The sequence below is a fragment of the Motacilla alba genome, chromosome 1A, assembly GCF_015832195.1.
Source record: "Motacilla alba alba isolate MOTALB_02 chromosome 1A, Motacilla_alba_V1.0_pri, whole genome shotgun sequence".
Taxonomy (NCBI): Eukaryota; Metazoa; Chordata; class Aves; order Passeriformes; family Motacillidae; genus Motacilla; species Motacilla alba.
In genome coordinates this window covers 36,139,389-36,157,654 of record NC_052031.1, presented here as the reverse complement: position 1 = coordinate 36,157,654, position 18,266 = coordinate 36,139,389, and positions in this window count along the sequence as shown.

Sequence of the window (18,266 nt, the reverse complement as noted above, 5' to 3'; positions counted from 1 at the left end):
AGCAAAAAAAGGCCTGTTTTTAAAAAATTTTTACACTTACATGTTTGGAAATAAAATCTCTTATCATATAGTCTTTGCTACATAAGAGATTATTTTAAGCTGTGGGTAAAAATGTATTGTACTATGATGTTTTTCCACCAACTGCACGTAAAACACTGCATGAAATTACACTATCTGTAGATATAGTAAGTAGAAGAGAGCTCTAAAGCTGCACCTTTTTATGGCAAATGTTGAAGCTTTATGTTAAAGGTTATTAAATGGTGTAGGCTTCCGAGGTGTACTCATCCATGGGTTTGGTAAGCCAAATATAGCAAATCGAAAATTAAAAAAAATGAGAGTTCGGATTTGGGGTCACCTAATGGTTATTTAGTTATGTGTCTTTAAACTCAAGGAAGTTTTTAGTTACTATTCTGAATTTAAATTCAGAATTTAAATGGCTTTTTGATTGGTGGGAAGGTTTGTGTGTTCATTTCCTGTTATTCAATTTGTTTAGTTAGAAGATGACCACAACTTTGTCAGTAGTCATTCATTTTTGCCGCCATACGTTTTACCTAGGAAAATTAAAGCATCCATACATTAAATTCTGGTAATATAGCCAGAAATAAAACAAAAAATGAACAAAAAATCAAGCAACCAACCAAAACAAACAAAAAACACCACCAAAACCAAAACCAAACCAAACAAAACATATTAGAAATTAGGTGTCTCTTATGGATTACTGATAGCACCTGCTGGTAGGAAGAGACTCAGAAAATTAAGAAAATAATAAAATAATGTCCTCAGAAGCTACCTTCTGGATGATGGTTCAGATTCTCACAAATTTGATGGCATATATCATACTAGTGAGTTGACCCCAGCTAGACATCACGTGCCCACCAAAGCCACTCTATCCCTTTCCATATCAACTGGACAGGAGAGAGAGAATGCAACCACAAGTTCCTGGGTTAAGATAAACACAGAGAGAGAACACTCAGCAATTAGCATCACAGGCAAACAGACTCGACTTAGGGAAATAAGTTTAATCTATTACCAATCAGATCAGAGCCAGGTAAAGAAGAATAAAACCAAACCTTAGAAAGCACCCTCCTCCTTACCTTCCCATCTTTCTGGACTCAGCTTCACTCCTTATTTTCTCTCTACCTTCTCCATCCTCAACAGTGCAGAGGAATGGGTAATAGGCTCAGTGGTCAGTCCACCACATATTGTCTCTGTTGTTCCTTCCTCCTCAGGGGGAGGATTCTTCACATGCTCCCCCTGCTCCAGTGTGGGGTCCCTCCAACAGGAGACAGTCCTCCACAGGCATGGACCCAAATCCTTCTCACAGCCTGCAGTTCTTCACAAACTGCTCCCAAAATGTGCAGTCCTTCAGGAACTGCCCCAAAGCAGGTCCCCCATTGGTTCCCAATGCTGGCTGGCATTGGTTCTGTTTTTCCTCACAGAAGCCACCCCTGTCGTCCCCCCAAAACCTTGACAACCAACCCAACACACAGAAGTGCTCTAGCATAAATAAAAGCAGCAAACATGTATAAGCTCAATGTCATAGTAATTTTACTGTGAAGATTTTCCAGTTAAGAACATAGTCTTAGTCAAGTCAACAGTCACCTTAAGAAATATCACTTCTAATTATTCCAGGGAAAATACTGATGTTAAGAGTCACTTATCTGAAAAACACAACCGTCCAACCAAACAAAAGGTTTCTGTCTGAAAGTTCTTGTCAGGAGAAAAATAATTGTTTTATCATCAACTCCACTATCAACGTTAATGCCTTGTTACAGCACCATTTTATAGTGCTTGAAGCTCTGAGTTGGTGAGGCAGCAACTTCAAAGTATTTGAAAACCAGAAGGAGTTGCAGGAAAGGATTAGAAGAAAGGTCATTGGCTCCAGAGGAAGAATAGTGAACAACATCTGTTTTCAGGAACATTGTGCATTAGGGATAAATGGGGAATAAATTGTTAATTTACATTTTTCCAGCCCATATGCTGAAATCATAATTTCTGCATAAAATCTAAATAAACTGAAGACATCAAATAGAGAAGTGTTTGGTGCCCTTCCCTAATGGTTGCAGTTTAAACTGAAATTAATCAGAGCTGTAAAATACCTGATCTTTGGTAACAGAAGCAGAGAAATACATAGATTTTTCTGTCTCCTAACACAGCAGAAAGAAGCAATCTCACAATAAAGAATGTTGATATCCAATTGATATGAAATATTCTCTTCTTCTGTTACCTGGGACATTTTGTGGAAACAAGGTATGCCTTGTATGGATAAAAGGCAAAAGAGGGATTGAAGAGGCAACAAAATATTTCTGTTAAGGAGAGCCATAGGTAAGGGTGATGAGAAGAGTTAGTGCCCTTTATGGATCTTGGACAAAAGATCTGAGTTTACATTTCAACATAATACTGTGAACCAGATCAAGTTCAGTTGCTTTATATTTCTACTTTCTCAGTGTTGCAGATTCTTGAAGTAGAAATCTTAAAGAAATTCTACCAGGAATAAATCCAACTTTGTCCTTAACTTTGTAACTATGTCACTCTGTAACACGGCCTTACCTTTGCTAGTAAAAATAAACTCTGCACAGAGTTTGCAAGGCCTTGGGACAAATCTGTCGGGTCCACTCTTACTGAGCTTTTCTTGAACCGCCTGCAGCTTTGTTTTACTGGATTTAACTCCTACATAATTTTTTATATTTGACCAGGTCTCTAAGAGGAGTTTGTTTTCGTTCTGTTTATCTTTGTATTTTGTCACCTCTAACATGGTAGAAGCTTTCCTATGAAAGAAAATTTCAGAAGTGGGGGCCATAGGATATGTGTGGCATGAGGGGGTGCAGGTATAGAATGGTAAAAGATGGAGTACAAACTAGATACAGAAGACCCCATGCTTATAAACATCTCAACAATGGTCAGCTGGAGGAATGAATACCTGAAGATGGGAAAAATTGATTTTTCAGGTAACAAAGAGAAGAAAACATCTAATACATAAAAGTTACCACATTTAGTAAATGCAGATGCAACATGCAGCTGCAGATCAATGAAGAACAAGAGTGTAAAAGCAGGCTGTCAACTGTGTAAGAATTTCCCTAAGTGAATCCTAGAGTGAGGTAAAGGAACAAACTAGCAACACCATATGCCTCTTGATGAGACATCAGAGGCTGACATCTCATTTTTACACCATGCAACGCTATGGAGATACTGACTTTACAGCCCACTGGAGCAGTGGAAGGATGAGCACAACATCAGGAAGGGATAAAAACTCAGTATGCGCATTTCAATTTTAACTACATCGTTACTATTATTGATTTTTTTCCTTAATGAAAGGAATATTCTTAATATGTATTATAATTTTTCTCTAACAAATAGATCTAGATTAATATGATTACTCAATTTGATTTTGGATATACTAATGACCTACTCCAGGCTGTATATGCCATGGGTTCTTTTCTGACTAACCCATTGAATAGAAGAATTTATGAGGAGCTATGTTACCTCTGAGCTAAAAGCCCACCTTGCTCAGGTCCTCTTTCTCTGTCTTTGGCCATACAGAACTGGTGGGTGTTCTTAAGGATGCTCCACTTAATGTTAGAAATAATTACAAGATTTGTTTACTAGGATGGATCCTGACCTTACTGCAACCACTTTCAGAGTTTTCTGGATTTTACTACTGACTTATGATTGTAAAAGCTGAGACCAAAACTCTTAAACTTGGCTGAAGTTAGGTGATTAGAGCAATAATGAGGCACTGTGGTCAATACCCCTAAGACAAAGCCACCAATCTTTGATGTGTTCTTCTGGTACATATAATAATTCTCTCATGTGCTGCTCTGATGAACTCACCTCATTGTTTCCACCCCACCCTACACTCTGCCAATATTTCTATTCTCTATAGTTCCTCTTATTTGCCACGCACCCTGTCATCTACCAACCCTGCGCCATTTCAAACATTTCCAAACACTAAGTCAATTAAAAGCTCAGTCTCTATTTCTGTTGATGTTGAAAGTTGCCATTGCAATTTCCTCTTCTGGAAAGGACCTTTCCTTTACGGGCAGGATCCTGACCTATGAGATTATCCCTGAGTTCTGCCTCACCTTTAGGCTCTGACTGCATAACAGAATTTTTGTGTTTAACACTGTCACCTCCCTCCCATCAAATTTTCAGAGGTTTTTGGTTTTTCTTTGCCTTCCCTGTGATTCTACATCATTCATTTCTGCACCTGGATGTAGTGTTTCCAGAAAGGGTCAGGACTGTGTCTTAGATTATACTAGATGCTTTCTCTTCAGTTCCTTTCTCTCCATCTTCAGACATTCCTTTTTCAGATAATATCTTTAGAATCACTGATGCAGTCCAGGTGATCCTAAAATCTTTTGTCAGGCCTCATTTCACAGATGCTATTTTATTCTGACAGCTTTGCCTATACTTCAACAAACTCCCCGTGTAAACAAGACCTGTCTTGCCTTGGCAATATAGAAAAGCTCTCTAGATATAAAAATGTGTGCTGGGAAAATATCAGTTCATACATTTGACCCTGCAGATTCTCTCAAGCTGGTTAAAACAGGGTCAGGGTTGTATTCAGGCAAAACAGTGAGCTCCCTTTCTAAAATGTGAATGGTGATGCCTGTGGTAAGAATCCCAAATACACACTAGAGAGATTAGCATCAACGTCTTTGTAAAAACATTTCCTTTCTAGTGACCCTCTTCTTCCTCTCTCTGACCCAAAACCAAAAAACCCAAACAAAACCACCCCCAAAACAAACAATAAAAAAATCAATTGCAAAGTCAGACCCATGTTGCTTACTGGCCTGGATATCAGGCTATGCTATCAAAAATAGTGTTCACCATAAAAGGTTTGCACAGCTCTTTGAAATGCCACTTCGTTTCTGAAATATGCACATGGTTTCTTCATGATTTCTCTCCTCAGCAGGATCTTTTTTATCATTTTCTAGGGCAATTTTCACCAAAATCTCAGAATTGTCAGTTCTTCACGTGAAATGATGGGGGGTCCTTTCCCTTTAAAAGCATACACACATACCTGTGTCTACAGATATGCACACATAAAGGTTTGCATGGTTTTGTTTCCATAGCAATAATCAAAAAGAAGTATTGTTTGTGCTGAGAGCATTGTACTTTTCTGTTTAGGGAAAATGAACCTTTCGGATGCTACAGTAATGGCTTGGATGGCTCAAAATGAAAAGGGTGTCTTTGAAACAGGGATGACAGTACACTGTCCTCAAAACATCAGTATAAAAATAAAAGCATTGCTCAAATCCACTACCTTTCAAATGACTGGCTGGCCTTTTTATCGGACTAAATAACCTTAAATTACTGGGGATTACAGAGTCACAACTGGAAGACTAGTTGTTCATGAGACATCATAAAATTAAAGAAAAATAAACCTTTCACCTCTGAGTAAAGCTTAGAGGCTTTATGAAGTGGCAAAAGCAGACCGCAGAAAGGAATGCCAACAGGTTATGAGAGCAAGTAGGATTGTCTTCTGGCATGTGCTCTTTAAACTGTGATAATTAACTTCTCACTAGCAGGTGTGATATTTGACACCTCTTTTCACACAAACCTGGCCCTGAGTCACCTGCAGGCGCATGGCACTGATAAACTTCAGCAAGCTCTACAGAACAGCATTGTAAAGCATTGAAAAAGGAGCTATATTATGCAGCTGATAAAGCCAACATTTGGAATGGAAATTACATTATTTGCAAATAGCTTTTTTTGCTGCCCCTCCCTGCTCTGCAAACTGACATCCCATTATCAAGGATTTAAAAGTTTATGCCAAAGAAAAGTATTGACCTTCAAGTTAATGCTATTAAAAATGTAATTTGATTTAAATGAATGGAATTGAAAAGAATCTCTGCATAAAGTGCAACACCGTCTTAATTAACTGTGCATTAATGTGCTGAAGCAGAAGGTCAGAGGCATTAATGTATTTGCTGGAAAAGAATGACCAGAAGTCACAAATCTTTAAAATACTGAATGATTTTAAATCTCTGGAGTTATGCAAAAGTCAGAAATTTTATGTACTCATCTGCTTTAGCAAACAGAAGCAAAATCCATCCACTCCACTGTAGTGCAAACCATGATTTATTCTAGCCTTTTTGACTTCTACTAATAGCAATCATTCTTCCCTTCCATTACCCCCCCCTTCATTAGATTTTGATGGCACAATCAGTTCTGTACTGAGTGCGGTATCAGGATTATCACTGGAAGAATTTGGAAATAGAATATTCTGTCTATTGTCTTTAATTCCGCTATTGCCGTAATAATTTAACTTGAAGTTTAAGGCGTATCTTAGTCAAAATCTGTCTTCCTAAATGACTTGGTGACTTGACTGTAAGAAGGAGCAAAGTATCTGTTAGCCTCATTTGATTGTCTGTTCCAGTGATTGATTGCTAAGGGTTTAAATTTAAAGCTGAATTTTGAAATTTAAATTTTCTGGCTTTGGATTCTAGCCATTCATGCTTATTATATTCCATGCTTCTTATACTATCAGTGTAGTATTATAAGAATATTTAGGCACTTAAACATAATAATTTACCTTTATGGTGAACTAAAGCAAATCCAGATCTTTTAGATGGCCACTCTTGGGATTTTTGCCTAGTCATGAAACAATGATGCTTTTAAGATACTAAAATTTTAGGAAAGTCATTCATTTATTCTGTGTTGGAACTATGGAATGCAATAGTCACAAGCATCCTTTCCATGCATTTTGATAATCTTTGTATTACCTCAAAACCAAAAGCAATAGAGACCGATAGATCTTGTCATTCATTGGTGGTCAGCTATTTCCTAGCTTGTATCAGGCTTTCAGAATAATAATGAGCAGAGTTTACTGCCCAGATTTCTGTACAAGAGAAAAAGTAACAACAGAGGGTTTGATTCTATAAAAATTGTATTCTTTCAATTTTCTAACTTTGAAAACAAGCAAATTATAACTTCATATTATGCATTTCTGAATAGCTCAACTCAGAACAGTACAAAAACTGTCATGCTGCAGCTTGTGCAAAATCCCCTTGAAAGCAAGCATGCCAGAATTGTACACAATGTTCTATTAAATTTGTATCTAAGTCAAGTTACTCCTTTTTACTTGCTTATTTTTTTTGCAGTAGCCTGATTTTGTTATAGAAGCACACTGAGCAGTTATGTTGAGTTATTTGTCCATGAAGACATTTAAAATCTATACAGACTCATTGATGTAGAATACATTTCTTTTTCTTACGACAGGTTGCATCGGCATTTCTCTATATTAACAATTTTTTTTCCACATAGCTCCCAGCTCACTAAGTGAAGGAGGAACTGCCACCTATTGTGTCACAAGATATAGGAAACTGTTCTTGGAAATCACTCCTTCTTCTTGCTAGGATTCATCCTGACCCATAGCTCTGGTTTAAATTCTGTAAGTCAACAAAGATTATTAAGGGACTGGAGCATTTCTCCTATGAGGAAAGGCTGAGACCTGTTCAACCTCAAGAAGAGATGACTGAGAGGGGACCTCATCAATGTCTATCAGTATCTGAAGGAAGGGTCTCAAGAGGATGGAGCCAGGCTATTCTCAGTGGTACCCAGCAACAGAACAAAAGAAAATCTGCAGAAACTGGTTCATAGGAATTTCCACCTGAACTGAATCAGGAAGAATTTTACTCTGCAGGTGACCATGCACTGGAACAGGCTTCCAGAGAGGTTGTGGAGTCTCCCTCATTGGAGATACTCAAGAATGGCCTGCACAAAATCCTGTGCAATGGGCTGCTGGGTATGACGCTGCTTTAGCAGGGAGGCTGGACCAGATGATCCATTGTGGTTCCTTCCAAACTTATCCATTCTGTGGTTCTGTGAAACTGGGCTTTCGGTGTGCCACCATGCAAGACTGAACCAAGAATGTAATCTAGATAAGTGTTTAGTTCCATGCTTTGTCTTTTCTAAAACAAAAGGGAAGTTAACAGCAGAAACAGGAATTCAAACTACTGACAATTTTGTTTGTATTCTGCTCTGGCAGTAGCTGCAATTCTGTGCTTTTTCATCTTGAGAGTTTGTGACCAAGCTACAATTTAATCCTAGATTGTTAGTAAAATGTCTATTCATAAATGCACACCTTCAGTACTGTTAAATTGCCAATAGGTGGTTTAGATCTCTACTTGGAACTTTATGTGTATTATAGAAATAGTACACTCATAGAGGTTAAAAGCACTATTGGTGCATAGTAGAGCTGTAATGATTCTAGTGAAATAAAAAAGTGTCTGAGAGCCATGGCTCATAAAGGGGCTAAAAGGCAGAATCACTAAAAGTTACAGAAAAAAAACAGCGGCACTGTGATACCAATGGAAGTATTTTTCAGTAGAATTGAGAATGTGAGCAGAATCTTCTTTAGACTCTATAAACCTACTATGCACAAGCTTTTCATATTCACTTCTGAATAAAATAGGGGTATATTGTATATTATCTGCAAACAATCTGTGATGAGCGGAGTCCTCAGTTAATACCTCTTGTCAGTGTGCAAAATGGCAGTCAGTCAAAGGTATCTATGGGGCAGAGAGAAGATGAGGGCAGGAGTCAGAATGTGTAACTAATTTATTATTCCAAGGATGTCACACAGTCTCATAATATTTAGCACTGAATCCAATTTTGATAGCATGTGATTTTTTTTAAAGGAAACTTTCCAGGGAATTAAAATGTCCCCTTGCTTTCTGCTAAGTAAAGACACTGATTCAGTCAGACGTGTCTCATTTAAATCTCCTTTCTCTTTCACCTGTGTGAGAGACTGAATGTAAATGCAAAAAAAAAAGTGCAAATACATGTGCAGAAATGAGCAAGAATTTTAATGTAGATATTTTGCACTGAATCTTATCCAGTTTAAGTCTTAGATCTAATATGTGCTCAAAAAAGTCAGTATATTTGCTAGGGAAAACTTGTATATGAAGCAAGAGCATAGTATTTTTGCAAGTGAATGTAGTAACTAGATTTGGTGTCCTTGAAGTAATCACACTTAGAGAATTTAATTCTCAACAGGGAAGTTTTAAAAATGTTAGAAAACATATTGAAAGAAACTTCAGTATGATGCATGAAAACATTTGGGAACAATTTGTGAAGTCCTAAAGCAGTCTTTGTTTCAGCTGGGAAGCTAAGCTAAAAGAAAAATATTTACCTAAAGATTATACTAGTAAAACAGAAACCATCACACTTAAAATTAAATAATTTAATTATAACTCTTCTTGTCAGACTAGTCCTTACAGTTTTGGCTACTGCATTGGAATTTCCTAGTATGCTTTCTTACTAAACTGATATTATCAGCATCAATGAGTTCAAACTTGTTTATAAAATATAAGCAATTATTTTTTATTAATTTCAATCTTTGTATCCAATGAAGTCCTTGATTTTGAAAAGATTAACCAGGCTACACATTACTCCTTCACAGATGCAAATGTAAGACATCTCCGAGTATTATTTGGCTTAAAAATGTGTTGGTAGAGAAATAGTCGTTGATGATTGATAAACAAATTAGCACTTCCTAAGTTAGCCCAGGAAATCTACTAGAACTAATGATTAAAGAAGCTGTATACCAATAGCTGACATAGTGATGAAGGCTCTTCCAAACTAAGAAAATAGCAGCAAATCTTTCTATATAGTAATGTTAATCTAGATGGAATTAAGGCATTTTATAAGAGAAATCTGTCTTAGTCATGGGGCGTTATTTGCTTCATTCAGGTTTGTCATTGTGTCCAGCGTTACCACAATTTATATAATGCAGAATCCCAGGGAAGGAACTATCCACTATCCACTGTCCAATACAGACGCACAGATACTTGTTTGGGTTTGTACCACTAAAGTACAGGGCAGAATGGTGATATTGTTGTAATATTGGCAAAGTGAGAGAAAAATATTTACTGCCTGGTCTTGTCAATAATGTAACAGAGGGATGAGACAACTGATATCTCAGTGTGTTTTAGCTGTCAGGCATTCAAAGTGATTGATGGTAAATAAGAACTAGGGTACCATGATATCACCAATTAGTCTGCAAAATCCAGTGCAGAACCTGAAAATTGGTGAAAGGAAAGCCCAAGTTTCCTGTGGGCAGACCTAAAACTCATGGTTTTGTCTGGCTTCCTTACATTGGAACTTTATACATTAAATGAGACTGAAAAAAAGTGGTCTGAACGTATTTTTCACTATTATTAATTTCTTTTAGACATCTTAGGTGGGAATTAATTTGTCTAACTTTAGATTTCTCCACCATAGACATCCTATCAAGGGAGGCTCAGTGAAGAGAAAAAAACTGAGTACATTCCTGGGGCACCTCATCTGTTTTAGACTTTAAGATGAGATTATTTATACACAGTGCTTATTTTTATCCAGCAGTTACAAAAGGGAGTGAGTTCAGATGTATACACCTTCATTGTAGACATATGCATTTGGTAGGATGAATTCCACTCTTCCTGTGTTTTATAAAGAAGGAGAAAACAGCAGCAAAGTCCTCCTCTTGTTTCACTGATGAGAATGCACGAGGCACTGTGTCATTAAGGAGTTAGTCCTCTAGTAAAAGCAAAACTTGACATTAGCTTTCTGTGTAAATGAAACTTCATTAAAAAGAATGGGTTACTGCACTTTAACTAATACACTGAAGATTTTTTTGAAAGTGGTCTTCTCTGGCCATGTTTTTCTTCTACAGAGAGTTGCACAAGAAAATTTTTCATCCACACAGCCATATGGCACAGGTGGGAAGAACATAATTTTTCTTTACTGCCATGGAATCTCAGGTAATTTTTAGTATTATTCAGACTCCTGAGTCTTACAAAGTGATGTAATGGTCCTATAACAGGTTATTTTCTTCTTTATACTGACAGTTGGTTTATATTAGATATTAGGAAGAAATTCTTTATTATGATGGTGGTGATGTTCTAGTGAACCCTGAAACAGAGAAGTTGTGCATGCTGCATCCATGAGAGTGTTCAAGGATGAGATAGGGCTCTGCTGGTCTAGGGGTAGGTGTCTCTACCCATTAGGTGGGGACTGGATCTCTGGGGTCCCTTCCCACCCAAACCATTCTGTGATTTTGTGATTAGCCTAAGAAAAGTAACTATTCTGGGTTTTGAAAGTTCCTCAACTTTCTGGAAGTGCATTCTGGGAAAGTAGCAGCACATGACTGTGCTATCCTTGCAGGGAATAGGACTATGGTATGGTTTGTGTCAAAAATTAGGTGAAGTGGAGGAGGAGTTGTAGATGCCCTCATCAATCCAGGGTGTCCCAGTGAGCATTTACAGTCTCACATGTTTTCTCTGATCACCTCTACTGGAACTACACAACAGCAGATTGGGGTTGCTTGCATTGATTCTGTGCCATGTAAAGAAGTATCTCAGGAACATGGGTTAAAAAAAAATTTCAGCAGGTTGTTCTGGGCCTGCCTTATTCATATCAGAGGCATGGCAACAGAACACCAGAATTAGGCTTGCTGTTTTTAAAATGCCTATAAAAGAAAGCTAAATACTGTCAATTTCTGTTGTAAACAAGTAACTGTGGACCTGAAAGACAAAAACTCAGCCAGACATTAAACATCTATGTTCCTATCAATTTCAAGTCATGCTGTAAAGTCACACTATTTGATTAAATGTTCTGAGTTAATTAAAAGTTATGGGAAAGACAGATCTAGAGGGTTTTTTCCTCCAACAGTGTCATTCTCTCTTTCAGCCAAAGAAATTCTAAATGGTTGACCATGTTATTCAACCTCCTACAACCTGTCATTCAACTTGAAGAAATGCCATTTTTTCCCAACAATAACTCAAGATTCTTGGACATCTGTCGTCTCCTTCTGTAACTGCATTTGATCTTGATAAAGGCCAAGCCATTAAATATTTTTTTTCAGGAAAAAAGTAAGCCCAGAGAAATGTGATGTTTGTTTGAATGATACACAAGTGTCATCAGGTTATCAATGACTTAAATATTGGGAAAAAATGGTCAGGTGAAGCTGAAGATTTTCATCTTACTCTTCTGATTTAGAAAAAGTGTGTTTTTTCCTTTTCCTAGAGTACTTTGAATTTTATTGACTCTAAAGATGTGCTTGTTTTAGGACTGAGTATTTTTCCTCATAAATGAGTCTAGAACACAGTGTTGCCTTCACCTTGAAAACAAAGAGTACAGTTGCTATGTTTTCCTGATGATGTGACCTGAATCACACAGACATATCAAATTTCATTTCCAACTACAAATATTCTTCACAATTTCTCTGTAAAATGCCATGTGTAGATGATTTCAAAATTAGTGTATCTGGTCTGGCTGAGATGGAGTTAATTTTCCCCACAGCAGCCCTCACAGTGCTGTGTTTGTATTGGTAGCTAGAAAGATGTTGATAATACGCCAGGGTTTTAGCTACTGCAGGAAAGTGCTGGCACAACATCAGCTATCTACAACATTCTTCCCCCACTCCCTGAACAGTCAGCTGAGGGCAGGCAAAATGTGGGGATGGGACACAGCTGGGACCACTGGCCTTAACAGACCAAAGGGATTTTCCATACCATATGCTCTCTGCTCAAATAAAAAATTGAAGTAAAGGGTGGTGTAAGTGGGAAGCATTCATTGTTTGCAACGTTTGCCTTCTTGGGCAACTGCTGCACATGTGGAAGTGCAGCTTCCCAGGAAGTGGCCAGACATCTCTTGTTGATGGGGAAGTAAAGAATAATTTTTTTTTTCCTCCTTTTTTTTGTGTGCACAATCTTTCACTTTTGATTTAGTAAACTGCCTTATCATGACTTATGCGTTGTTTTCTGTCTTATTTCCCTCTCCCCTCTCCACCTGAGAAGGGTGGTGATGGAGCAGCTTGTGAGGCAGCTGGTGCCCAGCCAAGGTCAACCCACCTCAGTGAGCCACAGGACTTTTAGAACAAAATCATAGACTGCTGGTATGTCTTGATGATACTATAAATACAAATACTGTGTGTTCCCCTGTTTTGACTTAGTATACTAGTTCACATTTTTGTCTTTAATTTTTTGGGTGCAAGCCTAATATGAATCATTAGGTAGCTCTAGTGTGACAGAAGAGTTCATGGCTTTTGAAGGATTTGTTAGTCAGTTAAAAATTATACCCCTGTGTGGGATTCTTCTGGATGATTGATGTCACAACATTTCTGCTTGTAGTCTTAAAAAAAAAAAAGCATCCAAAGACAATGTTCTGCCTGTCCTCAATTAATCTCTATATCCTTCAGTGAGGTTGACCTAAATTACGAAGTCACTTGCTTGCTATGTGGTTGTGATATCCCATGGCTATAACAATACAATTGTTAATCTTAAAAGTGAAATTTATGTGCAGAAAACCAGAAATGGGTCCATGATTTTAGAACTTGCTTCCATGATAGATCAGAACGACCTCAAACTTCACCATTACTCTTAAATGTTGAACCCACTTTTTATCCTAACTTTATAGTAATAATGTCATAAAAGCATCCCATAAATCACTTCTCTGAGGGAGGAAAAGCTCCAGATGTTTTTCCCTATATGTTTATTATGCAAATTATGATTTTCTGATATGAAAAGAATTGAATTTTGTCTCAAGAAGTTTGTATTTCGGACAGCAAAAAAAATTTTATGTAATTAAACTGAGTACAGCAAAGTATTGATGGAAAGCAGGGTAGGTCTGTGAAGGATTGCTGTAGAGTCCCTCAATCCTTTGAGAAGGCTAAGGAGGAGACCTGGAGAATCCACACATTGCTTTAATCATTATACCTGGCATTTTATTGGAGTCAAGCTGTTTCATAAGAACAGAGCAGAGGCTGCTGTGTGTCTTCCTGGAGCCAAAGGACAGATCCTAAAAAAGCAAAATCTTTCCCTGAAATGAGGCCAGGGAAATGAAAATGCATCATTTTTTATTGGCACAAAAGGCTTGTTTCAGGGTGAGAGGTGACAGAAGATGTCTTGGTCCTGTATCTTAGAGATTCAGCCTTAGGAAGATAGATGGGAAGCCTCAGGTGGAAGGCTGAGCAGGACCAACAGGCAAAGGCAGCTGGATGTGAGCCAGCAGTGGCTGCTGTGATGACAGGAAAGCATAGGGAGCTTGCCAAAGAAGGAGGTGCAGCTTCTCAAAGAAGACCTTCCCCAGCTTGGCATCTGTGGTCTTCCCTTTTCAGAAGAGAAAAATGAATACTGTTTTAGGATGGGTTGGAGTTTTTTTGGACTCATTCTTTTAGTTCCATCGTGGGAATTCTTCGGCAAGGGTTAGGGTGCCAGCTGATGCTCTGTTAGTCAGACAGAGAATAGCTCCTGAGGAGGACAGTAGATGTTACTTGGCTGCATCTCAAAACCTCTGGGAAAAGCAGATTCAGCCACCAGAAAAAGAAAGGACTGAGGATTTAAGGGAGCAGTTTCTCTATTGTCATGTAATGCTGAATTGCCAGAATAAAACTTGATTTTCATCATATTTTACAATGCACTGATTGTATGGAATCTATCAGTGCAACAATAAGTTATGACTTCACCATGATTATAGCACATCTTGTATAAGTGACTAAATGAGAGGCTAAAATTGCTGTGGCATAGGGATTTATATTACAATAGACATTTTTGCATAATGCTGTGGTGATGCTTCAGCTTTCCCTGACATCCACAGCTTTAGAACATCCTGTCAAAGGATTCTGAATAAATGCTTCTACTACAGGAGGATAGCATTGGAAAGATGGGAGTAAAAGAGATGCAAAAATAGACAAGCATTTAGCTCCTGGGAGCTAAAATAGGTAAAATTATGTGAAAGAAAATTGGGAGAAGCATCTTAGTGCCATTAAATTTTAGAACTTATGTGTACAAGAGAAAAAAAAAAAAGAAAAAGGAGAAAGATTAGAAGTCTAAATTTTCAATGTCAGAGTACTCACAGGCACACCGCCCCTCAGGAATGCATTTCCTTTGCTTGTTACTGTTTGTTTTCAAACCAGCAAAGCACCTGAATACTTAAATTTTGTGAGTTTAAAGACAATCCTTCTCCAAGCTGTTTCCAGTAGAAAATACAGTTTTCTGCTCTTCTCTGGAAGAACTGACATATGAAAATTTGTAAATATTTATTACACATCCTGAAATATATCTAGAATCCCCACAATTGAGTAATTAGAGCAATAGCGAACATTGAGATGCAGTTAAGAAGACGAGAACTTTGTCATGATAATTACTCCAGCATTTTGCAATACAGGGGGAAGGGAAGGGAAGGGAAGGGAAGGGAAGGGAAGGGAAGGGAAGGGAAGGGAAGGGAAGGGAAGGGAAGGGAAGGGAAGGGAAGGGAAGGGAAGGGAAGGGAAGGGAAGGGAAGGGAAGGGAAGGGAAGGGAAGGGAAGGGAAGGGAAGGGAAGGGAAGGGAAGGGAAGGGAAGGGAAGGGAAGGGAAGGGAAGGGAGGTGTGGTTTGTAATAGGCACCCCTCCATCTGCAACTTTGGTAATTTAAAAATAATTAAATATAAATTGACCTAGAAAGTAAGAAACAGATAAGTTTTCTGACTGGTGATTAAGGGACTCACCTGAGAGAAAGGATTCCTGGATTTTGGACACTACTGAATGTAGGTTTACCAAAATGGGTGCATAACACTGGGGGGAAATAAGCAGCACAGTGTCTGCTCTTTTCTGGAAAGAGGAAATAGGAGCTGATGGTGTGCTAGAGGATGTTAGCCACATATTTATGCAATAGAAAGTAGACCTTGTTTTCATCCTTTGGAGATTAACAGAGACATTTCTCAGATCTCTTTCTTTGACTTTGTACTGAAATGAGAAGTGTGTGCAGTGAATCCAAGCTCCATCCATATAGGGAGCAGTGGTCACTTGAGCATAGCTGATCAACTACTTCAAAGCCTTACAGCATGTGTTTGCTCCTGAAAGCTGGCTATTGACAATAGTAATAGCTGGCAGGATCTGAATGTTCAGAATCACTGGCACCTCACCAAGAAACAGAAAGACTGTTTAGAATGGATTTGGATGTCTTGTAAATGAAGCAGGATATATCATGCTTTAAAGTCAAGGACAACTGTTCTTTCTGCAGAGGGCTAGATGAGGCAAGAAGGACTTATACAATCACTTGAAATTATAAACATTCACAGCTAATAAGAAAAGAAGCCCAGAAGCAATGAAATTTGAGATTAGCCAGGCAGCAATTATCCCAGTAATAATACGGTATGTGTTTCTTCTTTACTGCTCTTGTGTGGATTACAAATGGTTTTTAAAGCAGAGCTGGATAAGCCTGGGAATATTGTACTTATACTCAGTTTAGGAGCCAGCAGGAAAATCTACAGGGACTTCAAATCTCACTGAGGTCCTTGCTCAGCCTTATAGACAGGAAACAATAGCAACAAAACATTAAAAGCTTAAGAAGGAAGAAATAAAACCTGAGGAAAAAAACTTCCTGGATTTTCCCTGTTGAGCTTGCTTATTAAGTAGACCAGATCCTTCATTTCTGTGTCCATATTCTAATGACCTAACAGATTGCTTCTTCTGCATTGTCTTTTACTGTATTTATGTAAATTCTTAAAGAAAAAAAAACAAACACATAAAAACTGACTTAATCTCCTTCAACAGTGTATTCACCAGAATAGTCTCTTCCTGTCTTCCCTTAAGCTTTCCTTTGCTTTATCATCTAAGTGCTATGATGTTCACTGCAATCAAGGTACCGGGTCAATTTGGTTTTGTCCTGTCTGTCTTTACTGATGTAGAAATGTTTCCCATCTCATTTAGTTTTTCTATTGCCAAAAACTAATTTATCTTCCCTCCAGGATGGAAAAAATAGAAATAATTTCATTGATCAACCTTGGAAAATCTGCAACACATGTCACGTGAAAAGAGGAGATTTCTTTAACCCATAGTATTTGATTTGTGTGTCCATGTCCCAAGTAAACCAAGACCCGTGTGCCTGACCAAGTTTGTCGGTGTCCTGCTATGGGGACATTGCACTGAACAATCCTGATGGATTGGAGGGTTGTTCAACTGATTTAATTAGGGATACACAGCAATAGCCTAAGAGCCCTCAGCAGGTCTTCCCACTTATGACCCCTCAGTGGTTCTTCCACTTTATTTGAGTTACCCACTGCTGGCAACTGCCAGCACCTGTGAAGGACTTGTACTAACAGTCTACAGAATAACACTCTTTATTAATACACAATTGTCAAATAATAAGGTTTGAGAATTGTTGGTGATGGTATCTGACTGCAAAAAAATGTTGAAACAATACACAGACAAGTTCTAATCTGTCGCAATTGTATTTGTTGTGCACAGAGTGTGATTCTTACCCAACAGGTGTCGCGGTGTGGGAGAAAACAGGTTCAGTCTATTGACTCATCCCAGTAGTTACAACGGAGTCTTCCCTAACTTTCTCTCATTTTCAACTTATTTTTACATTAATTCCTTATCTTTAGCTGGAGCTTGAGTGACTCTAGTCATACATACCTTTGCTGCTGATTGATGTAAAATTCTCTCACTTTGCTCTTGAAGATACAGTCAATAAAATATAGAGAGCTTCCTCAGTGAGGGGTTGGTAATGGTAATTAGGTAGGATTATCTGAGGAGAATTATTTTGTTATATGTGTTGGTTCAGCAGCAAGACATCTCCTGTCTCCCCTGGTTGACAGATGCTATGCAGTTTATCAGCTGCAAAGTGCCATCCAGTTCCATTCCCTGCATGGATTCCAACAGAGCCGAGCTATGGTGCTTCTACTCTGCTCCACCCTCCATTCCATCCTCCTCAGCAGTTGCTTGTGGTTGCACATTGTGTGTCTGGGGATTATCATGGAGTAGGCTCCAAGTATGCCAGCCACATTCCATTCAAGGAGTAGCATCTGTATTTTAGCATATAATTTCCATATTGTTATAACTTCTGATAGAATGTAAATATAACTTCGCAGTTTCCTCTGATTTTACCCCCAGCCATATTTCCACAACATGTATAAAGGTAAAAGTATTTGGTTTGAAAAATTCTAATCTCAGTAGCAACGAATCTAAAAGTTTTAAACTAAACATCGTCATATTGCACTCCAAATGCACCTTTTGTGAACCTAAGCAATATTTCATTATCTTTTCTGCCTGTAAGCTTTGGAATTTAAAGGCTGTGGAATTTTGAAGAGGTGTGCATTTGGTGGCAAATATTTGCACAATTTTCTGGTATCATACGTGGTAGAAATCACAGCATCTAAGTCTGTAATCAATGAAAAGTGTTGAAAACACACAAAAAAAAGTGCAAAAGTCAACAGATGCCAAATACAGATGGAAAGGTATTGGCACCCTGCCTAACACCTCGTGCCTATTATTGAGTAGCTATTTAGTCTTTAT